At 40.8% G+C, this 27,291-nt stretch overlaps 1 protein-coding gene across 1 annotated transcript in view; it reads right to left on the bottom strand.

The window, feature by feature from the left end:
• The window catches only part of csmd1a (CUB and Sushi multiple domains 1a), a 2,254,753-nt gene that overhangs the window by 1,419,425 nt on the left and 808,037 nt on the right, over nt 1-27,291 (bottom strand). The window lies entirely within an intron of this gene.

Genomic DNA, 27,291 nt, shown 5'->3' on the forward strand with positions numbered 1-27,291 from the left:
TTGGGGTTTTTTTCCTTTTCTCTATTGATATATATATAAATTAGTATACTATTATGTTACCTTGGTACGTTATGTTTAAATTACATTGTTTGTATTTTTTTTGTATTAATATCTCCTGTAATTTTATTATATTCTAACAGTGTATTAGTGCCTATATGGCTTACCTTTTTGTATACTTATTCAATAAAAAGATTTAAAAAGAAAAGAAAGAAAACCCAAAGAAAATTAGAAAAGAAAAAAGAAACCCACGTTAAAGCAGGCTAAAAGAAAACATGGCATTTCTACTTCAGTAGGAAGCCAAATTAAATGACTTTCATGTGTTACATTGTTGGGAGCAGCCATTCCATTTCCTTCTTAACTTTGCCAAACTGTTTATTCATCTATTTTTAAAAGTTGTTCCATTGCCTTTTGTCATCCTTTAATTCATTGTCTATTGAAGGTATTAGTTTATAATTGTCATATATATTGAGATGCTGTGAAAAGCTAGTCTTATGTACAGTCCATACAGATCATCATTACATTGATTTAGGGGTACACTATCAACATCTGCTTTAAATATACTCAGTGACTTGATCTTCACAGATATCTGTAGCAAAGAATTCCACAGATTCACCACCATCTGGCTAAAGGGATTCCTCCTCATTTCCACTGAAAGGGATATCCATCTAGTCTAAGGCTGTGCTTTCTGGTCCTAGACTCCCCCACTGGTGGAAACATCCTCTTCACATCCATTCTGTCTAGGTCTTTCAATATTCAATAGGTTTCAAAAAGATTCTCCCTCATTCTTCTACACTCCAACGAGTACAGGCTCAGAGCTATCAAACCCTCCCCACACATTAGTACTTTCATTCCTGGAATCGATCTTGTGAACCTCCTCTGGACTCTCTCCAATGCCAACATATATCTTCTTAAATAAGGGGCCCAAAACTCTAAGTGCAGCCTGACTACTGCCTTATAAAGCCTCACTATTACGTCCTTTGTGTTGATTCTTTGTATTGGACCTTGATCTCATTGGAAGATATTGTGTGATACCTGGTGGGAGATGAGCAGAATAGAATACAAGAGCAAGGACTCTCCAGTGTGTCAATATGTTTACCTCTGCCAGGCCAGACTGAAAGGGAGCACCATTCTGTACAGTGTGAGCATGACTGAGCAGCGGCAGCAGTGTGAGAGCTATATTCATTTGGAGTTTGAAGAAACTTGGTATGGCACCAAAGACTCTCACAAATTTCTACAGATGTACTATGGACAGCATTCTAACTGGCTGCGTCGCCGTCTGGTATGGAAGGACCACTGCACAGAAACAGAAGAGGCTGCAGAAATTTGCAAGCTCAGTCAGCTCCATCGAGGACATCCAGGACACCTTCAAAAGGCAAAGCCTCAAAAAGTCAGCATTCGTCATTAAGGAGCCCATCACCAAGGACATGCCCTCTTCTCATTGCTACCATCAAGGAGGAGGAAAAAGGAGCTTGAAGACACATACTCAACATTTTAAGAACAGCTTCTTTCCCTCTGCCATTAGATTACTGAATGGATAATGAACCCATGAACACTACCTCAGTATTTTTTTTTGCTTACATTTTGCACTACTAATTTAATTTTTAATATATATATTTCTTATTGTAATTGATATTTTTATAATGATGTACTGTTGCTGCAAAACAACAAATTTCACATCATATGCCAGTAATATAAAATCTGATTCTGATTTGCCTCTGTCAGGGCAGAATGAAAGGGAGAAGCGCTCCACAGCACAAGCTTGGTAGTTTCACATTGATGCTGCTTGGCTGAAAATATTTCCTCTTTCCAGCAACAAGAAATCAGAACCAGCTGGGCCCTGATTGAATATAATTTAAGGCTGAATAAAGACAAACTTGATTCAGATGAGTGTCTTCCTCGATATGACACATCTCCAGCTGACTGCATTTCTCTTCGATTTGAAAATGAGCACTTTCTGGTCTCATTTGGAGAGATTGATTTTCATAATGACTGAGGAGGATGGTGGGGCTCAGACACATGGAAATAAACTTTAAACACAAGAGATTCTGCAGATACTGGAAATCCAGAGTAATTCACACAAAACGCTGGAGGAACTCAGCAGGTCAGGCAGCATCTACAGAAATTTTATCAACAGTCGATGTTTCGAGCTGAGACCCGACATCAGGACTGGAAAGGAAGGGGGAAAATGCCAGATTAAGAAGGGGTGGGGGAAGGGAAGGAGGACAAGCTAGCAGGGGACATGTGAAGCCAGGTGGTTGGGGGAAGGGAGAATGAAGTAAGAAGCTGGGGGGGTGATAGAAAAAGTAAAGAGCTGGAAAAGGAGGATTCTGATAGGAGTCATGGGGGAAAGGGAAGGATGAGGGGCACTGGGGGATATGACAGGAATGTGAGAAGAAGAGGTAAGAGGCCAAAGAGGGAAGGGGATAAACTAAGGGAAGTTGGAGAAATCAATGTTCATTCCAGGCGGAATATGAGTTGTATGAGGAATATGGGAGGAAACCGGTTTCCTTCCAGCTTTCTGGCACGCAGGAAGGCAGTTTAATTCAACATAGAATGGTTAGTTAATGAATTCCAAGCCCAGCTGAGCCCAGTTTTCATTTCAATGTAATTAAGTTTCCAGGACTGCAGAACATGGATCAGTATTTTTTCCTTTGGCCCATAATGCTCTGCTGATCTATATAAAACTACTCCATGATCAATCTAACCCTTCTTTCCTTCACAGCTCATAATCAGAATCAACATCAGAATCAGCTTTATTACCACCGACACGTGTCGTGAAATTTGTAAACAGTTCAATTTAATACATAATATAGAAGAATAAATAAATAAATGAAAGTAAATAAGTAAAACAATTATAATATATGTATATTGAATAGATTAAAAATCATGCAAAAACAGAAATAATATATATTAAAAAAGTGAGGTAGTATTCATGGGTTCAATGTCCATTTAGGAATCGGATGGCAGACGGGAAGGAGCTATTCCTGAATTGCTGAGTGTGTGCCTTCAGGCTTCTGTACCTCCTGCCTGATGGTAACAGTGAGAAAAGGGCATGCCCTGGGTGCTGGAGGTCCTTAATAATGGATGCTGCCTTTCTGAAACACCGCTCCCTGAAGATGTCCTGGGTACTTTGTAGGCTAGTACTCAAGATAGAGCTGACAAGATTTACAACACTTTACAGCTCTTTCTGTCCTGTGCAGTGGACCCTCCTCCCCATACCAGACAGTGATGCAGCCTGTCAGAATGCTCTCGACAGTACATCTATAGAAGTTTCTGAGTATATTTCTTGACATGCCAAATCTCTTCAAATTCCTAATGTAGTATAGCCTCTGTCTTGCCTTCTTTATAACTACATCGATATGTTGGGACCAAGTTAGATCCTCAGAGATCTTGACACCCAGGAACTTGAAGCTGCTCACTCTCTCCACTTCTGTTCCCTCTGTGAGGATTGGTATGTGTTCCTTTGTCTTACCCTTCCTGAAGTCCACAATCAGCTCTTTTGTCTTAATGATGTTGAGTGCCAGGTTGTTGCTGCAGCACCGCTTCACTAGTCGGCATATCTCACTCCTGTACACCCTCTCGTCAACACCTGAGATTCTACCAACAATGGTTGTATCATCAGCAAATTTATAGATGGTATTTGAGCTATGCCTAGCCACAAAGTCATGGGTGTAGAGAGAGTCGAACAGTGGGCTAAGTATACACCCCTGAGGTGCACCAGTGTTGATTATCAGCGAGGAGCAGATATTATCCCAATCCACACAGATTGTGGTCTTCTGGTTAGGAAGTCGAGGATCCAGTTGCAGAGGGAGGTACACAGGCCTAGGTTCTGTAACTTTTCAATCAGGATTGTGAGAACGATGGTGTTAAATGCTGAGGTATAGTCGATGAACAGCATCCTGACATAGGTGTTTGTATTGTCCAGGTGGTCTGAGGCAGTGTGAAGAGTCGTTGAGATTGCGTCTGTGGTTGATCTATTGTGGCTATAGGCAAATTGCAATGGATCCAGGTCCTTGCTAAGGCAGGAATTCAGTCCATTCATGACCAAGCTTTCAAGCTGTAAATGTGAGTGCTAGTGGGCAATAAGCATTAAGACAGTTCACATTATTCTTCTTTACCTTCTGTTCTGAATTTAGAACAGAAATTTCCTATAGTTGGGGAGTTTAGGTCCAAGGAGCACTGCCTCAGAATAGAGGGACATCTCTTTAGAACAGAGATAAGGAGGAATTTCTTTTGCCACACGGTGGTGAAACTATGGAATTTATTGCCACAGATGACTGGAGGGGTCCAAGTCATTGGTTATATTTAAAGTGGAGGTAATAAGTTCTTGATTAGTCAATGTGTCAAAGGATTACAGGATGAAGGCAAGGGAATGGGGTTGAGAAGGATAATAAATAATAAAACAGCCATGATGTAATGACAAAACAGACTTGATGGGTCAAATGCTTAATTCTGCTCCTATGTCTTATGATCTTATGGCCTTACAGCATAGGATGGGCCTTACACCCAGAATGGTTTGCTGATCTATAGAAACCTACTCTATGTTCAAACTAACCCTTTCTTCCCAACAGCCCATAACCCAGCTCTTTTCTTTCATCCATGTGCCTAACTAAGAGTCTTTTGTCCCCAACATACCTGCCTCTACCACCACCTCTGGAAGGGTCCATGTACACACCATTCTCTGTGTGGAAAACCTATCTCTGACATTTCCACTAAATTTTTCACCGCTCAGATTAAAAAGATGTCCTCTGGTATTGGCCATTGCCATGCAGGAATGTCCATTATCTCAACACCTCTCTTCATCTTCTATACCTCTATGCACCGGACAGGAAGTAATTGTCGAGCTGTAATGTGGAGAGTTACTCTCCGCCCAGTGCTGCTTATCAGCCTGCTGAGCTCCTGCAGCAGGTTGTTGCTCCAAGATCCCAGCATCTGCAGTCTCTTGGGTCCCTACTTCCATCACAGGAATGAGCCTACCACCAATGCCAGAATACCTGCTCTTAAATCAGGAAACCAACACTGTACATAATATTAGATCATAAGACACGGGAGCAGAATTAGGCCATTTGTCCTTTTGAGTGTTCCACCATTCCATCTCAACCCAATTCTCTTGCCTTCTCCCCTTATCCCTCCTCAATTGTTCTGCTGTTACGTCCTCCGGTCTTAGACTTTCCCACTACATGAAACATCCTCTCCACCTCCATTCTATCTAGGCCTTTTAATAGTCAATAAGTTTCAATGAGAAACCCCCCCCCCCCCCACATCCATCTATACTCCAGTGAGTGCAGGCCCCAGAGACATCATACGCTCCTCATACGTTAACCCTTTCATCCCCAGAATCATTCCTATGAGCCTCCTTTGAACTCTCTCCAATGTCAGCACATCCTTTATTCAGTAAGATATTCCAGGTTTTGCCTCAATAGTACCTTGTAGAACTGTACACATGAGTAACTGTAACAAAAACTCCCTGTTTATAAGTTTCAACACTGCTGCAAGAAAAACCTACACGCTATTTGCCTTCCTTACTACTGGCTGCAACTCATGCACTCAGACATCTAGATCCTGATATACATTCAGGTATTATTCTGCCTTCAGACTCCACTTACCAGAGTCTATAACCTCACATTAAATCCCAGTTGCCAAGTATTCACCCAGGCAGTCAACACATCTATGCTCTGTTACAGAGTCTAAGTATCTTTTCACAACATACTAATAATCCATCTGTGAAAATGTGCAATATTTCTGTGTCTGAAGGGCTCTATTTCAGCCAATTCAGACATGGAAGTAACTGTTTGAAGAGATCTGGCAAATGATTATAAGTATATAATTCTCTTCTTTCTGTTGTGTCCTTACATTCCTAACCCAAAGGATGGCAGCAGGTCCAAAGATAACAGCCTCCACAGGTCAGAGTGGTATAAACCTTCCCTCACACATACAGGAATGATAAAATAAGGACAGCTGTCAACATCATGAAATTAATACCAAAAGCTGCTTCAACTCTGTTATCAGAAATTACAACAATATACACTTTAACACGTTTCAATTAAAGTCAACAATTTAATGCATTCAGACATCCCTATTTCTTTCCTGATTCCTTCAAAAGTTCAAAGTTCAAAGCAAATTTATTATCAAAGTACATCTGTGTCACCATATACAGCCCTGAGATTCATATTCTTGCAGGCATCACAGTAGGACAAAGAAATACAGAAGAAGTAATGAAAAACTATAAACTGACAAAGACTGACAAATGTGCAAAAGAAGACAAACTCTGCAAATGCGACAATTAAATAAAAATACTGAGAACGTGACTTGTTGAGTTCTTGAAAGTGAGGCCATCAGTTGTGGAATTAATTCAATGTTGAGGTTAATGAAGTTATTCATGCTGATTTAGAAGTCTGACTGTTTGAGAGTAATAACTGTTACTGAACCTTGTGGTATGGGACCGAAGACTTCTGTACCTCCTTCCCATAAGAACAGCAAGAAGTGGGTACGGCCTGGATGGTAGGTGTCCTTAATGATGAATGCTGCTTTCTTGTGGCAGTATTCCTTGCCGATGTGCTCATTAGTGGGAATGTGATGTACTTCTGTGGTGTACTGGGCTGTATCCATGACTTTCTGTCAGCATTTCTGTTCCTGGGCATTGGTGATTCCATACCAGGCCACATCCTTGTGTAATATTTCAACCATAAGACCAAGGAGCAGAAGTTGGCCATTCAGCCCATCGAGTCTGCTCCGCCATTTTATCATGAGCTGATCCATTCTCCCATTTAGTACCACTTCCCCGCCTTCTCACCATAACCTTTGATGCCCAGGCTACTCAGATACCTATCAATCTCTGCCTTAAATACACCCAATGACTTGGCCTCCACTGCAGCCCATGGCAATAAATTCCACAGATTCACCTCCATTTGATTAAGTTGCTTTTACTTTGGCTAAACATAACCAAACCTGTTCCTGCCATTGACAAAATCACGACTTGATTTCTTCCTTCACCGCAGTTCCACCAACACTTAATTCTTCATGTATGTTCTGCCACATTTACAAAATATCACATATAGTCTTGAGTTAACAAAAATCTGGCCATCGAGTTACCAGCCTCACAATGACTGACATTGGCAAAGACAGCTCCAAGCTTCTTCCATCTTCAGTGCTTCCAGATTTAACTCTATCTAGTCTTCCTTGGCAAATCAGTGGAAATATATATCCTTCAATCAAAGGAAAAATGTTTACATTGTACATACATGTTGGTATTTATGTGTTAATGCACATTTTATTCCATATTCATACTTTAAACTCTAACTTTATGTTTGATGTAATTCTTTATAATTGTTGAATGTCATTGTTTTTTGTGGCATGTCCAACACACCACAGCAAATGTAAATGTACATGGAGAATAAAGTTGATGTTTTATCCTTGAAGATATGTTGGCCCTAGAGAAGGCCTGGAAGAGGTTCTCATGAATGATTCCAGGAATGAAAGACTCTATGTACGAGGAGCATTTGATGTCTCAGAGCTTGTATTCCATGGAGTTCATAAGGATGAGGGGGTGGGGTGGAATCTTCACTGAAACCTATCTGATATTGAAAGGCCTAGAGTGGATTTTTCCATTAGTGTGGGAGTCAAGGATCGGAGGGCACAGCCAAAATAAAGGGACGTCCTTTGTGATATGTAAAATTTGGTTATTTGAATGAGGAAACTCAAATTGGAATTTATTTATTTATTTATTTATTTCATTAGAGATACAGCATGGTAGCGGGGCCTTCCAGTCCAACGAGCCTGTGATGCTCAGTTACAACCATGGAACCAATTAGCCTACTAAACTATGCTGTTTTGAATGTGGGAAGAAACCAATCAACGAGAGGAAATCTATTCAGTCACCAGGAGAATATACACATGTGAGTGACAAAGTAGCATAGCAGCTGGCACAACACTTCTACAGCACCTGCGATCACTCACTTGGATTCAATTTCCACCAAAGACTGTTAAGTTTTACCCTCATAATTGTATAGGATCCCCTCAGTTCTGTGGGTGAAAATGCCTTGTTAATGTGAGAAGTCAGAGGAGAATGGCCAAACTGGTTCAAGTAGGCAACAATAACTTAAATAACCATGCATTACAACATTGGTGTGCAGAAGAATATCTTTAAATGCACAACATACCGAACCTTGAAGTGGATGGGATACAAAGTTAAGAGTTCCAAGTTCAAAGTAAATTTATTATCCAAGTACATTTATGTCACTATATAAAACCCTGAGATTTATTTTCTTGTGGTAATCACAATAAATAGAAGAAACACAATAGAATCAATGAAATACCGCACCCAACAAGATGCACAACAACCAAAGTGCAAAAAAAAGAAAAAAGAAAGAATATAAAAAGAAAGTGAAACAAAGAAATAATAATAAATAAATATGTAAATAATAAGTATTGAAAACACAAGACAAAGAGTCCTGAAAGTGGTCCATAAGTTGAGGGAACAGTTCAGAGATGGGATGAGTAAAGTTGGGTGAAATTGTCCCCTCCGGTTCAAGAGCCTAATGGTTGAGGGGTAGTAACTGTTCCTGAACCTGGTGGTGCAGGTCCCGAGGTTCCTGCACCTTCTTCCTGATGGCAGCAGAGAGAAGAGAGCATGATCTGGAAGATGGAGGTCCTTGATGATGGATGCTGCTTTCCTGCGGCAGTGCTCCGTGTACAAACGATGTGCTCAGTGGTGGGGACTGATGGACTGGGCCCTGTTTTTGTAGGCTTTTGCACACCAGGCCATGATGCAACCAGTCAAATACTCTCCACTACACATCTGTACAAGTTTTTCAAAGTTTCAGACGGCATGCCAGATCTTCACAAACTTCTAAGGAAGTAGAGGTCCTGCTGTGCTTTTTTCATAATGGTACTAACATGCCAGTCCTGGGACAGATCCTCTGATATGAAAATACTGAGGAATTCAAAGTTGCTCACCCCCTCCTCTTCTAATCTCCCAATGAAGACTGACTGATAGATTTCTGGTTTTCTCCTCCTGAAGTCAATAATCATCTCCCTGGTCTTGCTGACATTGAGTGAGAGGTTGTTATTGTGACACCAATCAGCCAGATGTTCAATGTCTCTCCTATATGCTGATTCATCACCACCTTTGATTCGGGCAATAGCAGTGGTGTCATCAGCAAACTTAAATATTGTACTTAGCCTCATCATTCATAAGTATAAAGTAAACAGAGCTCGTGGCTAAGCACACAGCCTTGTAGTGCACCTGTGCTGTAGGAGATTGTGGAGGGGCATGTTGTTGCCAATCCAGGCTGACTGGGATCTGCAAGTGAGGAAATTGAGGATCCAATTGCATAAAGATATATTGAGGCCAAGATCTTGAAGCTTATGGATTAGTTTTGAGGGGATGATAGTCTTGAATACCAAGTAGTCAATGAAGAGCATCCTGATGTGTGCACCTTCGCTGTCCAGGTAATCTAGAATTGAGTGATGAGCCAATAAATAGAATCTGCTGTTAACCTGCTGTGATAGTAGGAATATTGGAGTGGTCCAAGTCATTTCCTAGGTAGCAGTTGACATGTTTCATCACTTGCCTCTCAAAACACTTCATCACAGTGGATATAAGTGCTACAGAATGATAGTCATTGAGACAGGTTAACACGTTCTTCTTAGGCACTGGTATAACTGTAGCCTTCTTGAAGCAGGTAGGTACCTCAGACTGCCAAAGCAAGAGGCTTAAGGTATTAATGAGCACTCCAGACAGCTGATCAACCCAGGTGTTTAGCACTCAGACAGGTACCCTTTCTGGGCCAAATGCTTTCAGAGGGATCACCTTCTTGAAAAATGCTTTCATGTTGGCCTTAGAGACTCAAAATAACAGGGTCATCACGGGCCTTGGAAGTTCATGAAGGAGCCTTCATGATTTGATAGTCAAAGTGAGCATAGAAACCATTGAACTCACCTGCGAGTAAAGCTTTGTTGTCACCTGTGTTGCTTGGTTTCACTTTGTAAGAGGTGATAGCATTCAAGACCCGCCCCAGCTGTCCAGTATTCTTCAGTGACTCAAGTTTGGTCCAGAATTGCCACTTCACATATGAGATGGCTTTCTGGAGATCATACCTGGATCTCTTGTATTTAACTTGGTTGCCAGATCTGAATGCATATGATCTTGCAAAGCTCACTATTCATCCAGAACTTCTGGCTGGGAAGACTCTGAATAATTTTGTGGGAACACTCTCATCTATGATTGTTTTTATGAAGTCTGTGACAAACATTGTGTATTCATTCAGATCCTCTGATGAGTCCTTGAACACAGCCCAGTCTACCAACTGGAAGCAATCCTGTAGGTGCTCCTCAGCTTTTTGCCACCATGTTTTTGTTGTTCTTACCTCTAGAGTCTTGCTTTTTAATTTCTGCCTGTATGCAAATAGGAAGAAGACAGCTAAGTGATCAGTTCTCCCCCAAATGCAGTCTAAGCATGGAAGGGTAGGCATTCCTAATTGTAGTCTAACAGTGGTCGAGTGTGTTGGGACCCCTGGTGTTGCAGATGATATGCTGATGATAATTGGGCAGATGTTTCTTCAAAGAAGTTTGAATGAAGTCCCCCACAATGATTTGAAAGGCACTGAGATTGATTGCTCCTTGTTTGCCAATAGCGACACTCAATACTTTGAGTGCTTGCTCTACATCTGCCTTCAGCGTATGTAAAATGAAGTCATGGTCATGGAGGACTCTCTTGGTGACATTTAATCATCTCAGGTCGGGGGAACAAGAGTACAATAAAACTGTTGCATCTGAGTACCACAAAGAATTTATCATGAACCACTCACCTTTTGCCTTCTCTGAATCAGCAATCCAGTCTATCAGTGTATCAAGAAGCCTTCAGATGTATTTGTCATGTCTAAAATGAGCCATGTCTCCATGAAACACAGAACACAGCAATCCCTCGTTTTCTGCTGACACACCAATCTTACCCTTAGGTACTCAACCTTGTTCTCCAGTGACCGTACATTTCTTAACAAGATGTTAGTTAGAGAAATTTTCATTTCCTGATGTTTCAGACTGGCTTGTAGTCCTCCCCTCTTCCCTCTCTTTTGGCCATGATGAGGTACCTTTTTCTGTTTTTCTGTTTAAAGGTGCTTGGAATTTAAGTCCACTGAGTTATTCAGGACATTGTGGTATTGCTGGTACATTAAGACAGGGGTCCCCAACCTTTTTTGCACCGCGGACCGGTTTAATATTGACAATATTCTTGCGGACCGGCCGACCGGGGGGGTGGGGGGTGTTCAAGTAGGGTTAAACTCACCTCAACATGTCTTTTACAGTTAGGGTTGACAATTTTCTCATTCCCAAATAAGGGACAAATGTAGCAGTCAAATCCCGGGCCATTTGTGTTTACTTCATAAAGACTACCATGATCATGAAGCCTTGTGTGGGCACCTGTTTGCGCATGCGTGACGTGCACATGTGTGTACATGCCAATTTTTTTCCCACAAATTAGTTTTGGCTTAATCTTCCCGATGACACAGTACATACATTATTTCTACTTTATATAGGCTGTGTATTTATCATATCATTCCTGCTTTTACTATATGTTAGTGTTATTTTAGGTTTTATGTGTTATTTGGTATGATTTGGTAGGTTATTTTTTTGGCTCAAAAATTTTTCGCATATAAATTAATGGTAATTGTTTCTTCGCTTCATGCCATTTCGGCACAAAAGGTTTCATAAGAATGCTCTACCTTAGCGGGGGAAATACGGGACAAGGGCGGTCCCCTATGGGACAAACCAATTTAGCCCAATATATGGAATGTCCTGGCAAATACGGGACAGTTGGCAGCCCTATGTTCAAGTTCAAGTGCGTGACAGGAAATGAGGAAAGGTGCAGCTGACTCATATCGTTTCCTCGCAGCCCGGTAGCACATGCTTTGCGGCCCGGTGGTTGGGAACCACTGCAATAAGACGGTTTAAGAGTACATTGCTAAAAGGGAAGCAACAGAAGATCAAGAACATACACTTAGTGGCCATTTTATTAGGCACAAGAGGTATCTAACAAAGTGGCCACTGGGTTTAAGTAAATAAAAGAAAAGCATAACCTTGAAAATCATGAACGACTGGTACCACATCATTCCCACAACTCAATCAGTTGTATCAGTCTATGTATATAAACTAATCTTATATATTTATATTTGTTGTGTTCTCCATGATTATTGTGGTTTACTTTATCCATAGCAACAATCATTTCATTCTTCTTCTACCCAGGTACTGAAAAATAACAATAAACAGTCTTGAATCTTTAAAAGGACCTTCAATCCCAGACTGGTCATCGTCACCTACATTGCAACACCATGGGCTAGGCTGAGAATCAGTGATAAGTAACAACACTCTCACCACCATAACAGGGATAAAATTCTCCTTGTCCTTACCTACCACTCCACGAGCCTCCATACCCAGCATTTCATTCTGCTATCTCCAATGATAGTCTACCATGAAGCACATCTTTCCTTCCACTTTCCACAGGAATCACTCTCTACATGATTCCCTTGACAACTTGCCCCTTCCCACTGATTCCCCTCCTGGTACATATCCCTGTAAGTGCGAAAGGTGCTACACCTGTCCCTTACACCTCCTCCCTCACCACCATTCAGGGCCACAAATAGTTCTTCCAAGAAGGCAACACTTCACTTGTGAGTCTGTCAGGGCTGTCCACTGCATCCTGTGCTCCTGGTGAGGCCTGCTCTACATCATTGAGACATGATGTAGGTTGGAGGATCGCTTCCTCGAGCATGTTCACTCTGTTCATCACACAAGGCAGGATCTCCCTGTTCCATCCATTTTAATTCTACTTCCCATTCCCATTCTGACCTATCTGTCCATGGCTTCCTCTATTGCCATGATGAGGTCAAACTCACGTGGAGGAGCAACATACACATCATATACTGTCAGAGTAGCCTCCAACATGATGGCATGAATATCGGTTTCTCCAACTTCTAGTAATTTTTCCACTGTTCCCCCCTTTTTATTCTAACTACTTCCCTCTTTCTGTCCAGACTGGATGAAATGCCTCGCCACAAAATAATGACTGTTAAAGTATTACCGTCCATAGACACTGCCTGACATGTTGAGTTCTTCCAGCAATTTGTGTGTTGCTCAAGATTGCCAATATTTGAAGAATCTCTAGTGTTAAGCAAGTAGCCTACAGCTGGATAAATGCATCGAGATGGATTTCTTGCACAAAAACATGAAAGCATTTGTAAAAAGTATTTTATGTTGAAGAGTTGGTGTGAATAAGAGATTTGGAATAAACAGTATAATTGGAAGTGAGTTATAAATCTGTTCAGCTTCATGTGAGTTAATATTTTAAAGTTCAAAGTAAATTTACTTGTAGGATGGGGGAAGATGCAGAACAAGCCTCTTGTTGGATTTGGAGTAGGCGAGAGGAGGGAAACTGGAAGCCAGGAGCAGATGGGTAGTGATTTAGCCACCACTGCCGGCCCACCAACTGGAGAGTGTCGTGGTTGAGGGTCGAAACACTCTGTGAAGGTTGGGAACCACCTTATGACATCTGCTCCTAGCTGAAGGCTCCGGTTACCTTATTAGGTATCTGGAGAATTCATCCTAATAGGTGTATGTAACAAGTTGTAGTAGTAATAATAATAATAATAATAACAACAAGAACTTGTTTATAGAGCATTTTTCACAGACATGTAGTTTAAAGTGCTTTACAAAAGGATAAAGAGAAAACATGAAATTAAAAATAAAAATTAACGTGAAAATAAAAGACGAAAGGATGTTGGTTAAAAGCAAAGTTACATAAGCAGATTTGGAGCTAGAGCTTAAAAGTGTAAACTGAGTTTACATCCCTCGCAGTTGTAGGTATTGAATTCCACAGTTTAGGAGTGTAGTTCAAAAAAGCTGACCTACCGATATCTTTTGAGGGAGATTTTTTAAATTTATGAAACTGGCAGAAGAAGACCTGAAAGCTCAAGCAGAATTATAAAATTAAAGTGAGTCTGTGATGTAGTCCAGTCCTCAGCCATTAAAAACTTTAAAAACAAGCATGAGAATTTCAAAATCAATTCTAAAAGATACAGGAAGCCAATACAGAGTAGCAAGGATGGAAGTGATAATATCCTTTATCCAAGTTTTGGTTCAAAGTACTTATCAAATTTTAGGAAAATCCTACAAAAGGTAGTAGATTCAGCCCATTTCATCACAGGCAAAATGCTCCAAACCATTGAGCAGATCTACATGAAATGTTACCGTAGAAAAGCGACATCCATCATCAAAGCTCCTCACCACCCAGGCCACGCTCTTTTCTCGCTGCTGCCATCGGGTAGAATGTATAGGTGCTTCAGGACTCACACCACTAGGTTCAAGAAAAATTACTCACCCTCAACCATCAGGCTTTTAAACAAAAAGGGGTAGCTACTCTCATTTAAGGACTCTGTTATATTGTTATTTCATGCTCGTTATTTATTGCTATTTATTTATATTTGCAATTGCACAGTTTGTTCACAGTTAACAGTTCCTGATGTTTACAGTTTACATTTACTACGCTATAGATTTGCTAAGATTGCCCATAGAAAAAGAATCTCAGAGCTGTATGTGGTGACTTGTATGCACTCTGATAATAAATTTTACTTTGGACTTTGATCTTTACAGGAAAAGTTTGGCTATGGTTCTGGGAAGTGAATGAGGTATATTGCAAGAAGTGATTGCACTCAAAAAAGCTATATGGAAAAGGCCGAGAGATGGGAGTTAAACTCTCTGGGGAATTTTCAGGCTGACTCTACATGATATTAATAATGCATTTCCCAGCACTGACGTCAATTGCCTTGAGCAGCACAAAGACTGATTAAGAATGTAGGCAAAGGCTTTCAGTAGAATGGGGGCTGAAAACAATAAGGTTCTATAACATGAGCATGCTATCTACATCACTTCAGTTTAAGGGCACATATTCCACTGGTGAGTGGACTACACACTACACACTACACATTGTGGAAAGGGGTGGACCAGGCTTCTCTCACCTCAACTTTGAATTGATGCACTTTCAAAGACTCAACTTCTCATATTCTCAGCCAGAGGGTGGAGAATTGTTGGAACTCATTGCCACAGAGCTCTGTGGAGGTGAAGTCATTGGATATATTTATAGTGGAGACTGATAGGTTCTTGATTTGTAAGGGCATCAAAGGTTACAGGGAGAAGACAGGAGAATGGGGTTGAGTGGGATGATAAATCAGCCATGATAGAATGGCGCAGCAGGCTCAATGGCCTGAATGTTGTACACTTGCTCCTTTGACTTAAGGTCTATTTATTGGCCTATTTATTTATTGATTGATTGATTTTTAAAATGTACCTGTTTGCTTACTTCCACAATTTGTTTCTTTTGCACAATGCAGAGCAATGTAGAAGGGAAGCATTAGATTGATCTTAGGGTACGTTAAAAGATCAGCACAATATAGTGGGTTGAAAGGCCTGTACCCCACTATAGTCTTCTACATTCTATGAAGAAGTCTCAAACCCTGGCAGTATTTATGTTGAAAGGTACCAATAGCTGCACATGAAACTGACAGCAAAGAACAAGAAAATGTGGGCTACTTTATGGTGGATTCAATGAATTTGATTCAATCTTCTTGAGAGATAATCCTTCATGTGAAGCTGCAAGAAGAGGTAGCCGTTTGTAGTCTCCCTCTAACTAACATAAATAATTATAATATTACACATCTGTACTCAAGTGTAATGTAACTTTACACTCAGTGACCACCTTATTATACACCTCCTGTACCTAATGGAGTGGTCACTAAGTGTATGTTCATGATCTCCTGCTACTATAGCCCATCCAATTCAAGGTTTGATGAGCTGTGCATTCAGAGATGTTATTTTGCATACCACTGTTGTAACACGTGGTCTCTAAGAGTTACTGTTGCCTTCCTGTCAGCTTGAACCAGTCTGGCCATTCTCCTTTGACTTCTCTCATTAACAAAGTATTTTCAGCCCCTGAACTGTCACTCAGTGGATATACTTTTTGTTGGTGTACTGATGTACCTAATAAAGTGGCCACTGGATGTACATATATTACAGAATCTAAACAACTCCGTGTCAGCAAGCCCTGCCATGTTCATTGACATTAGACAAGGTTATTCCAATTATGTTTTATCTTGTATTGCTTAGACACTGTCTCATCCATTTTTATCATTAACTCTATCATTCTTACTTTCCTTTAGAAATGTTGTACATGCTCCCAGCAAGTCACCTCCAGTACATTAAAAACACAACATTTTATAACTGCTCTAGATTACTTCAATAACTCAGTTTTAATGGAGTTGATTTTATGCTGCCACGTTTAGTGTGACTGGCCAAGAACAAGCTCCTCAGAGGTATAACTCAACAACTTGTTTTGTAAATCTTGGCAAATGAACAGTAACACACACAAAATGCTGGAGGAACTCAGCTGGTCAGACAGAAGCTATGGAGAGGGAAAAAAACAGTAATTGTTTTGGGCTGAAACCCTTCATCAGGACTGAAAATATGCCAGAATAAGAAGGTAGGGCGAGGGGAATCAAAGTGGAAATCAGAATTACTTTAATGATGGATGCCACCTTTTTGAGGCATTGTTCTTTGAAGATGTATTGGATGCTATGGAGACTGGTGTTTGTGATGGAGCTGAGTAAGTTTACCAATTTCTGCAGCTTATTTCAATCCTGTGCAGTTGCCACCCCCCACCTTCCCCACCCCCAGCCTTAATAAACAATGATACAGCCGGTTAGAATGCTCACCACAGTATATCTGTAGACATTTTCAAGTGTTTTTGATGATATACAAGCTAGAAAATGATAGGTGAAGCCAGGTGGGTGGGGGGAGTGGGGATGAAGTAAGAAGCTGGGAGATGATAGGTGGAAAAGGTAAAGGACTGAAGAAGAAGAAGAAGAAGAATCTGATAGGAGAGAAGAGTGAATTATGGGAAAAAGTGAAGGAAGAAGGGCACCAGGGTGGTGATAGGTAGGTGAGGAGAAGAGGTAAGAGAGCAGAGAGGGAAATTGAAAAATTGAAAGGAATGTTAAGTTATTGTTCTAGATCAGTGTATATTGTGGGGTGAAAGATTGGAAAGAATGAACCTATGTTAATATCACGTTTTTCACAACCTCAGTTCATCTGAAGTATTTTATACTCAATGCTATACCTTTGAATTGTGGATTCATATTCAGATTTATTGATCACACGTACATCAAATCATACATTGAAATGTTTGTATTAACAACCCACACAGCTAAGAATGTGTCGGGGGCAGCCCACACGTGTTGCACACATTCCTGTGCCAACATAGCATTCCCACAATGCTCGGCAGAACAGCACAGAACAGCACAGAACACAACAAGCAATAAACCAACAACAGCAAAACAAGCTCCTTTTCTCCCTCCCACCAATCCACACACACGGATAATCCTCCAACACCAGGGTGGGCATCTGGGCCTCCAGGCTTTGGCCATCAGACTATAACTTTCAGAATCTGGGAGTCGATCTTAGATATTGACTGTGAACTAGACAGCGATGGGACCCCACAGCTTGAACTCCAACAGTTTAGGATAGTATATGGTACCCAATCTTCTTAGGGCAGTGTGCCACGCGGAATATAATAACCTGTTTTATTACATAGCAATATTTCCTCTTTGGCAATCAAAGCTTTGGTAAATATTCGAAGAGAATGTGGAAGTGCCAGTCCTTATAGATGAGCTTTGTAATTAACATAACTTCAGAAATAATTTGTAACAAAGGATTCTAAGAGGCATTTGATTTGATTCATGGAAGGAAGGGGTTCAAAGGGCTTTGGTCCAAATGCAGACAACTGGGACTAGCAGGGAAAATGCTATGGTCAGCATGGACCCAATGGGCTGAAGGGCCTGCCTCCATGCTGTATGACTTTATGACTCTCTATCAATTCTCTTAGCCAATACATTGCTCATTGTTCACATCTGTACCATTAAGGTTAGTGAGTTGTGGGCATGTTCATTTGGCAATGGAAAGATGGCAACACTTGGAGGCTGGCTGCAGCACAATCCTCACTGATTTGATCAGATGCAAACAGTGCATCAAATATACCCAACTAATTATGAATTGGACAAATAATTCTTACTGTAGTTTCTGGTGTTTTTATTATTATCCATTGCTTGGTACTGCTGCCACTATGCAACAAATTTAATGACAGAGGCCAGTGCTATTAAACCTGATTCTGATTCTGATTGCAAAAGCGAGATTGGAAACCAAAGTGTCCACGCAACGTGAGGAGCCAACAATGTCTGAAGATAACCACAGATTTAAAATAACTGCAGAAATAATCCAGAGGAAAAATGTGCTGAATCAGCCTTTGCAAAGAGTAGCTTTGATCTGAAAGAATGGCAGCAAAGTGAATTGAATATGTCTGAAAAGAAGAACTTTGCCAGACGCGGTTAACAAGGTGGAACCGATGGGAGAGTGCTTTCAAAGAACAGAACAGGCACTGTAACAATGAGACAGACAGCTTCCTCCTGTGTCTGATTATATAAGGTGAACATAGAACATATAAAAGAATAGCACCGAAACAGTCCCTTTGGCCCACAATGTTGTGTTGAACCAATGAAATCAGTAATCAAATAGCTAACTAAACCAATCTCTTCTGCCTACACAGTGTCCATATCCTTCCATTTTCCTCACAGGTCATGTGCTGATCTAAACGTCCCTTAAAAGTCCCTAATATATCTACCTCTACCTCAACGCCAGGCAGTGAACCCACCACTCTCTGTGTAAAAAACTTGGCCCTGTGAGAATCTGCCCCCTCTCACAGTGGAAAATCACAGGCAAGGCATTCACTTTGTACCAATTAGCAACAGTACTGGATCCTGTTGGAGAGGCACTCAGTGAATTGGTCCCGTGACTGTAATTTGCACGAACTGTGCAAGTACAAGAAAAAGATAATAGATAGACAGATAGATAAATAGATAAATCAATAACAGAAGTTGTAGAGTTCTTGAGAGCGACTCCGTGGATTGTTGAATTAGTTCAGTGTTGAGCTGAGAAAAGTTATCCTCAATGCTTCAAGAGTCTGATGGTTGATGGGTTATGACTGTTCCTGAACTTGGTGACGTGGAACTTAAGGCTCCTGTACCATCTGCCTGATGACGGCAGTGAGAAGGCAGCGTGTGTTTGTAATTTGAAATAAAGGACTGATGTTAAAATAATGGTAGGAGAGAATAAGTTAAAATTTAAACAGAGATATAAAACACTGAGCTGCTGTTTAAGGTAAAATGAGAGGTTACTCGATAGAGGTGTACAAGATGATAAGAGGCACAGATGGATAGACAGCCAGTACCTTTGAAATAGCTAATACAGGAAGGCATAATTTTAAGGTGATTGAAAGAAAGTATAGTAGGGTGTCAGAGGTTTGTTTTATACAGAGTGGTGGTAGAGGCAGATACATTAGGGGCATTTATGAAACCCTTGGATAGGCACATGGATGAAATAAAAATCGGGAGGCTATGTTGGAGGGAAGGGTTAGATTGATCCTGGAGTAGGTTAAGAGTTGGTGCGACATAGTGGGGCAAAGGGACTGAACTATGTTGTAATGTTCTATGCTCTATGTTCCATGGAAGTTCACCTGACACGAATAAATCAATATCTTTATCAGTGTAACAAAACAGGACCACGAGACATGTGGTGAAATGTGGTGTGTGTTCATTACTTTGTAAAGCTTCATCTTTAATTTACTTAAGTCCTTCCCCAGCTCTCTCCTGAATGTTGTGATTCAAAATAGAACAAAGGACAGTAAAAGCCCTTTAGCCCATGGTGTTGTGCCGAACTCTTAACCTACTCAACATCAATTTAACCTTCCTTCCTGCTTAGCCCTCCATTTTCTATCACCCATGTGCCTATCTAAAAATCCTTTAGATGTCCCTAATGCATCTGCCTTATCACGACCCCTAGCAGGGCATTCACCACTCTCTGTGTAATAAAACTACCTCTGACACCCCCCCCCATATACTTTCTCCAATCACCTTAAAATTGTGGCCTCTTGTATTACCCACTTTGGCTCTGGGAAAAAGTCTCTGGCTGTCCACTCAACCTTTGCCTCATCATCTTGTGCACATCTGTCAAGTCACCTCACAACCTCCTTCACTCCAAATAGAAGAACCCATGCTCTCTCAACCTATCCTCATAAGACATGCTGTCAAATCCATGCATCTTCCAGGTAAATCTCCTCTGCACCGTCTATAAGGCTTCCACATTCATCCTATAATGAGCAGAATTGAACACAATATTCCAACTGTGTCCTACCCAGGGTTTTATAGAGCTGCAACATTACCTTGCGACTTTTGAACTCAATCCCCAGTCTAATGATTCCCCATATACCATATGCCTTCTTAACCACCCTGTCAACTTGAGTAACCCTCTCCGAACTACTTCAATTGAAACCATCTGATCACCTTTCCTTTCTGAAGCTCAGAATTTCTGTGGTACTTGTGTTTGTTCCATCGAGCTGAATTTTGTAGGGATGACCTGTTCAGGGTGTTTGGAATACCCTGGAACAATAACTCAATATCAACTAGATCAAGGATCAACTTTATTTACCATATACATTTACTGTGGTGTGTTGGTCAGGGCACGGCATGCAACAGAAAACAACATTCATCAATTATAAGAAAAAATAATTATATTAAAGTGAAGTTAGAGGTTTAAGTATGGATATGGAAAGTACATGAATACCAGCATGTATTTACAAGGTAACCAGCATTATAAATAGTATTTTTTTAAAAGTATTTACAGTGCAGTGCAGTAGCTAAGGTAATACATAGATGGGGTTGTGATTTAACTGGAATGGTTGATGGGATGGGATGAATGGGAGACATTTAGGTTTTAAATTCAGGCAGACATACCCATGGCGTAGATCATGAAAATTAGCCTTTTGCAGAAACAGCACAGTACATGACAGAAATGTCAGGCAGGTTAAATTAACATAAATTATGCATGATTGACACTTGCACATAAATAAACAAACATAAAAATACAAGTGCAAGATTGAGAAAGATCACAAGAAATATAGTCCAAGTTGGTGTTAAGGTTTTCATATCAGTTCAAGAACTTAATGGCAGTGGGGAAGAAACTGTTATTGAACCCCAAGGTTTCTGTACCTCCAGCCTGATAACAGCTTTAAGAAGAGGGCATGGCCCTGGTGTTCAGGGGAAGAATGTTGGAGGTGGGGGGATTGAGCTTTTTGCTGCTCATTTAGTGCAATTCTGGGGTGTTTGATCACTCGATATAGGCAAGTAAATACAATGTGAAGATTTGTTCAACTGAATGATGTTCCATTGTGATGTGCAGTGCACGGTGCAATGCATTCTCTTGTTTGCAGTTGCTTAGATCACACTCATTGTATGACATTGAATGAAAACAGACCAGAGCATGAATCTCACAGGACTCAAAAGGGAAAAGGATCAAATGGTAACAGTTCTGTCTCATTTTCTAATAGGATATCCAGTATTGTTCTTTCCAGTTAGAAGGATGTATTGGTTAAGGAAGCTTTCCTGAACACATTTGACAAACTCTATGCCATCCAGACCTTTTACAAAAAGGGAGTCCCAGTGAATTTGTGGAAATTAAAATCACCAACTATCATATCATTATGTTTATTGCAACTGTCTGCAATCTCTCCACAAATTGACTGGTCTATAACATAATCCGATGAAGGTGGTCATCCTTTTCTTATCATTCTGTTCAACCCATAAATCTTCTCCTGTCTGTCCTGTCTGAACACTGCACTGACATTTTCCCTGAATAGTAATGCCACCACTCTCCCTTTAATCCCTCCCACTCTATCATGTCTGAAAAAACAGAAACCCAGAATATTGAACAACGAGTCCTGCCTCTCCTAGAACCAACTCTCATGAATGGGTACTATGTCATAATTTCATGTACTGATCCATGCCCTAAGCTCATCTGCCTTTCCTAAAATACTCCTTGCATTGAAACAGAATCAACTCAGAACATTATTCCCACCAACCTTTTAATTCTTGTCTTTGTATCTTGGCTTATATCTTTCTCCACAACCATTCTACTACATGTCTTGGAATTCAGGTTTCTATTCCTCTGCAACATGAGTTTAAACCCCCTGGGCAGAACTAGCAAACTATTCTGCTGGGATACTAGTTCTCCTCCAGTTTAGGTGCAAACCCATCAATTTTGCAACTTCCCCGGAGCAAAGCCTAATGATCTAAAAATCTGGAGCCCTCCCTCCTGCACTTTCTCCTTAATAAAGAAATAAATAAGTAATACTAGGATGTGACATGCAGAGTCCTTGAAAGTGAATAAAGAGATTGTGGAATCAGTGCAGGGTTGAGGTGAGTGAAATTTTCCATTCTGGTTCAGGAGCCTGATGGTTAAATGGTAATAACTGTCCCTGAAACTGGCCGTGTGTGATCTGAAGCTTCCTGTACCTCCTTCCCGATGGTAGCAGAAAGAAGAGAGCATGACCTGGATGATGGTAGTCCTTGATGATGGATGTTGCTCCCTTGTGACAGTACTCCTTGTTGATAATGGTGAGGAGGGCTTTGCTTGTGATGGACTGCGCTGTATCCAGCACTTTTTATAGGTGTTTCTGATCCTCAACATTGGTGTTTCCATACAAGGCCATGATGCTCTCCACTGTGCACCTATAAAAGTTCACTACTGCTTCTGTCTATGCCCCTTAGGACTTTACACACCTCTATAAGGTCAATGTTGGATTTTGTTGTTTTTTTATCCAAGAGTCCTTCTGAAGTCAGTCAAAAGCTCTGCTTGCTTCACAGTTATTTTATTGAGCATTAACAGAACAAAGAGCACCGAGAAATGAACAGTGACCGAGCTGTAGTAAGTGAGGGGAGAGAGAAGCAAAACAGATTGTGCTGCCACGTACTCAGCCCCTTTTATATTCATAGACTGGAAACATTCCATTCAAATTTGCAAATGTCAGCCAATCAGATGCATGCTATTCAAATAATGCAGCACCAGAGAAGCTTCCAGAGTTTTCCAGAATCATTAGGGAACACACTGAACAACTGCATATACATACTGTTACCACTAGGAAACATCCTAAACAGTTATTGACTGTAAAAAGTCATGCAGATGATTAATGGTAAAACTAAAAAGAAAATCCAATCTAACATCACCCTTTTGCCTCCTACTCTTGAAGCACAAGGTCCCAGTCTCTCCTTGTGTCTCAAGCCTTCCAGGCTCTCCTGCACTCTGTCCAGCCTAATGACATCCTCCCCAAAACAGCAGCCGAGGAATTAGTGCCACAGCATGCAGACAACATGACAAATAAAGCTTACCAACTCCACTACTTGCTCAGGAGGCTAAAGAAATTTGGCTTGTCCCCATTGACCCTTACTGATTTTTGTTGATGCACCCAATCTGGATACATCACCGCTTGGTACAGCCTGTGATCACAAGAAGGTGCAGAGAGTTGTGTTCACAGCTCAGCACATCACAGAAACCACTTTCCCTTCCACAGACTCTGTCTATATTTCTTGCTGCCTCAGAAAAAGAGCCAGCATAACCATAGACCCGACACACACCAGACATTCTCTCTTCTCACCTCTTCCACTGGGTGGAAGATGCAAAAGCTTGAAAGTACATACCATCAGGCTCAAGGACAGCTTCTATCCTGCTGTTATAATTCCATCCCCGGTACAATAAGATGGACTCTTGATCTCACAATCCACATTGTTAAGTCCTTGCAGCTTCTTTGCCTGCCTGCACTGCAATTTCTCTGTAGCTATTACACTTTATTCTGCATTCTGTTACTGTTTATCCTTATACTACCCCAGTACACTGTGTCATGATTTGACCTGTATGAACAGCGTGAAGGACAGGCTTTTCACTGTGTCACGGTAAATGATCGATAATAAACCAATTCCAGTTCTAAAGCACAATCCCACCTGGGCTAACAACCATGTGAGTTATCGTTCTGCATGGAGCTCACAACGATTAAAGATCAGCTTTATCTGTCAGGTGTACATTGAAGCATACTGTGAACTGCATCATTAGCATCAACAACCAATACAGTCTGAGGATGTGTCAGGGTCAGCCCACAAGTGTCGCCACTCTTTTTGCGCCAACCTAGAATACCCATAACTCACTATCCCTAACCTGTACATCTTTAAGATTTGGAAGGAAACCAGAGCACCCGGAGAAAAGAATGTACAAATTCCTTTAGACAGCAGCAGCATTGAAGCTTGATCAGAGGCGCTACAGTGTGTGACACTAACTGCTATGTTACTGTGCCACCTGGCCCATTACCAAGTATCAAGAGAGTACCAAGAGTAAACTGTCACACCCAATCCCAGTTTATTTTCTGATTTGTTGCCCTGACGTACACCAGAAGTTAAATATGGGTACATCTGCCTGAATACATCACTAGCTGGTATAATTTCCCACTAACTAATCAGGAGAGTTCGGCCAGAGTTTACATTCAATCACCTTCTTGGATCTTTTAATTCCAGTGTTTTTTTTCCTCTTGCAGTGATACAATCTAGATTCTCATCCACTCTGCCTTCAAGGTATATATTAAATAAACACATGCAAGGAACAATCTGATGGCTGTGCTTCAGGGCTGTGATTACATATAGCAGAGGAGAGACTATAAGGACAGCAAGGTGAGCAGTCTCCATGGCATTCATGGACAGAAATGTTAAATGTAAAATGCATTCTATTCTGCTTATTATTGAACATCTAATACAATGATAATAATTGTAAACGTGCAAGAAATCACATGTTGTTATAAAGCATAGAGGGATGTTTTGAAGTTTTAAAAATATTTTATTTAAATAGATCTGTCAATTATAAAATCCATAAGATATAGGAGCAGATTAGGCCATTTGGTACATTGGGTCTGCTCTGCCATTCCATCATGGGTGGTTTTTATTTATTTATTGAGATACAGCATAAAATAGGCCCTTCCAACAATTCGAGTCACACCAACCAGCAACCTCTGATTTAATCCTAACCTAATCATGGGACAATTTACAATGAACAATTAACCTACCAACTAGTACATATTTGGACTGTGAGAGGAAACCAGAGGACCTAGAGGAAACCCAGGTGGTCACAGGGTGAACGTGCAAATAGTGGTGGAAATTGAACCCAAGTTGTTGGTAATGTAATATGTTATGCTAACCACTTTGCTACTGTGCTGTTCCATTGTAACATAGTAGTTATCACAGTGGTTTACACTAGGGTTGGTTTATTATCCCTTTTAATCCTATTCTCCTGCCTTCTTCCCATAACTTTTGACACACTGACTAATCAAAAACCTATCAACTTCTGCTTTAGATATACTCGATGAATTGGCCTCGACAGCCATCTGTGGCAAAGGATTCCACAGATTCTTTACCCTCTAGCGATAGAAATTCCTCTTAATCTCTCTTCAAAAATGAGTATACCATGAGCTCTTTGGTCCTAGACTCACCCACTATAGGAAACTTCTTCTCCACATCGACTCTATCTAGGCCTTTTCATATTTGGTAAGTTTCAATGAGATCCCCCTCATTCTTCTAAACTCCAGTGAGTACAGGCCCAGGACTATCAAATGCTACTCATATGTTAACCCTTTCATTCCCAGATTAATTGTTGTGAACTTCCTCTGGACACTCTTCAATGCCAGTACATCTTTTCTGAGACAAGGGGCATAAAACTGATCACAATACTCCATGTGTGGCCTGACAAATGCCTTAACTTCCAGAATAATATTACCTCATCTCAAAATGAAAGCTAACGTATTTGCCTTTGATACCACTGACTCAACCTGCAAAGTAACCTTCATAGAATCCTACATGAGGACTCCTAAGCTGCTTTGCACCTCTGATTTTTGAATTTTTCCCCTTTTAGAAAATAGACTGCACCTTTATTCCTTCTGTCAAAGTGCATGACAATGCCCTTGCATGCATGATTTTCTTTCTGCCACTTCTTTACCCATTTTCCCTATCTGTATATGTCCTCCTGCAGACTGCTGCTTCTTCAACATTACCTGCCCCTTTATCTATCATCATATCATCCGCAAACTTGGCTAAAAAGCCTTCGATTCCATTATCCAAATAATTTGCAGGTAACACAAAAAGCCTTGGCCTCAGTACCTCCTTGAGCAACTGGGTCCTTGATATCCTCATTTGCAGACCCCAGTCAGTTTGGATTGAAAACAAGATCTCCTCCACAATCTCCATCAGCACTGTGTGCTTATCCCTCCACCCTACTCACTTTTAACTTATGACTGTGAGGTGAAGCACAGCTCCAACACCACATTTAAATTTGCTGTGTTGGTCAAATCAAAGGTGGTATCAAATCAGCACATACAAGTGAGTCTGAAAATCTGGCTCTCGCTCAACCTCTCATTCAATGTTAGTAAAGTGATGATTGACTTCACGAGAAGGAAGCAGAAGTTCCATAGGTTAGTTCAGGGCCAGATTAACCTAGTAGCAAAAGTAGCATATGCTACGGGACCCACATTTTCGAGGGCCCTGCCCGCATTAACTGCTTATAAGCTGCAATCTGGTGAAATCGGCATCTCACTGTATTCTCACGACTGTTAGAGTGAGTTTTGGGTAGATGATTCATTTATACTTAAATAAATGACTTCAGCCATCAGTCTTCTGTTCTTTGACAAAGTACTGTGGTTTGAGTTCATAATAATGCATTTCCTAAAAGCTGTGACCCCAGTTTCATTTGTAACAATGCATCTCTGGCGCCTCTGAGACAAGAATGCTAAGTTTACAGGTAGTTGCAAAGACACCATATCTATGCATTTGAATATGAATTGTCCTCTATGTTAGCATGTAACATACCGAATAATGATTTATGGATTTTAAAAACTGACTGTAAAAGCTTTTATAGATACGTAAAAAGGAAAAGACTGGTAAAGACAAATGTAGGTCCCCTACAGACAGAAACAGGTGAATTGATTATGGGGAGCAAGGACATGGCAGACCAATTGAATAATTACTTTAGTTCTGTCTTCACTAAGGAGGACATAAATAATCTTCCAGAAATAGTAGGGGACAGAGGGTCCAGTGAGATGGAGGAACTGAGCGAAATACATGTTAGTAGGGAAGTGGTGTTAGGTAAATTGAAGGGATTAAAGGCAAATAAATCCCCAGGGCCAGATGGCCTGCATCCCAGAGTGATTAAGGAGGCAGCCCAAGAAATAGTGGATGCATTAGTGATAATTTTTCAAAACTTGTTAGATTCTGGACTAGTTCCTGAGGATTGGAGGGTGGCTAATGTAACCCCACTTTTTAAAAAAGGAGGGAGAGA

This window comes from Mobula birostris, chromosome 2 (genome assembly GCF_030028105.1).
Source record: "Mobula birostris isolate sMobBir1 chromosome 2, sMobBir1.hap1, whole genome shotgun sequence".
Lineage (NCBI taxonomy): Eukaryota > Metazoa > Chordata > Chondrichthyes > Myliobatiformes > Myliobatidae > Mobula > Mobula birostris.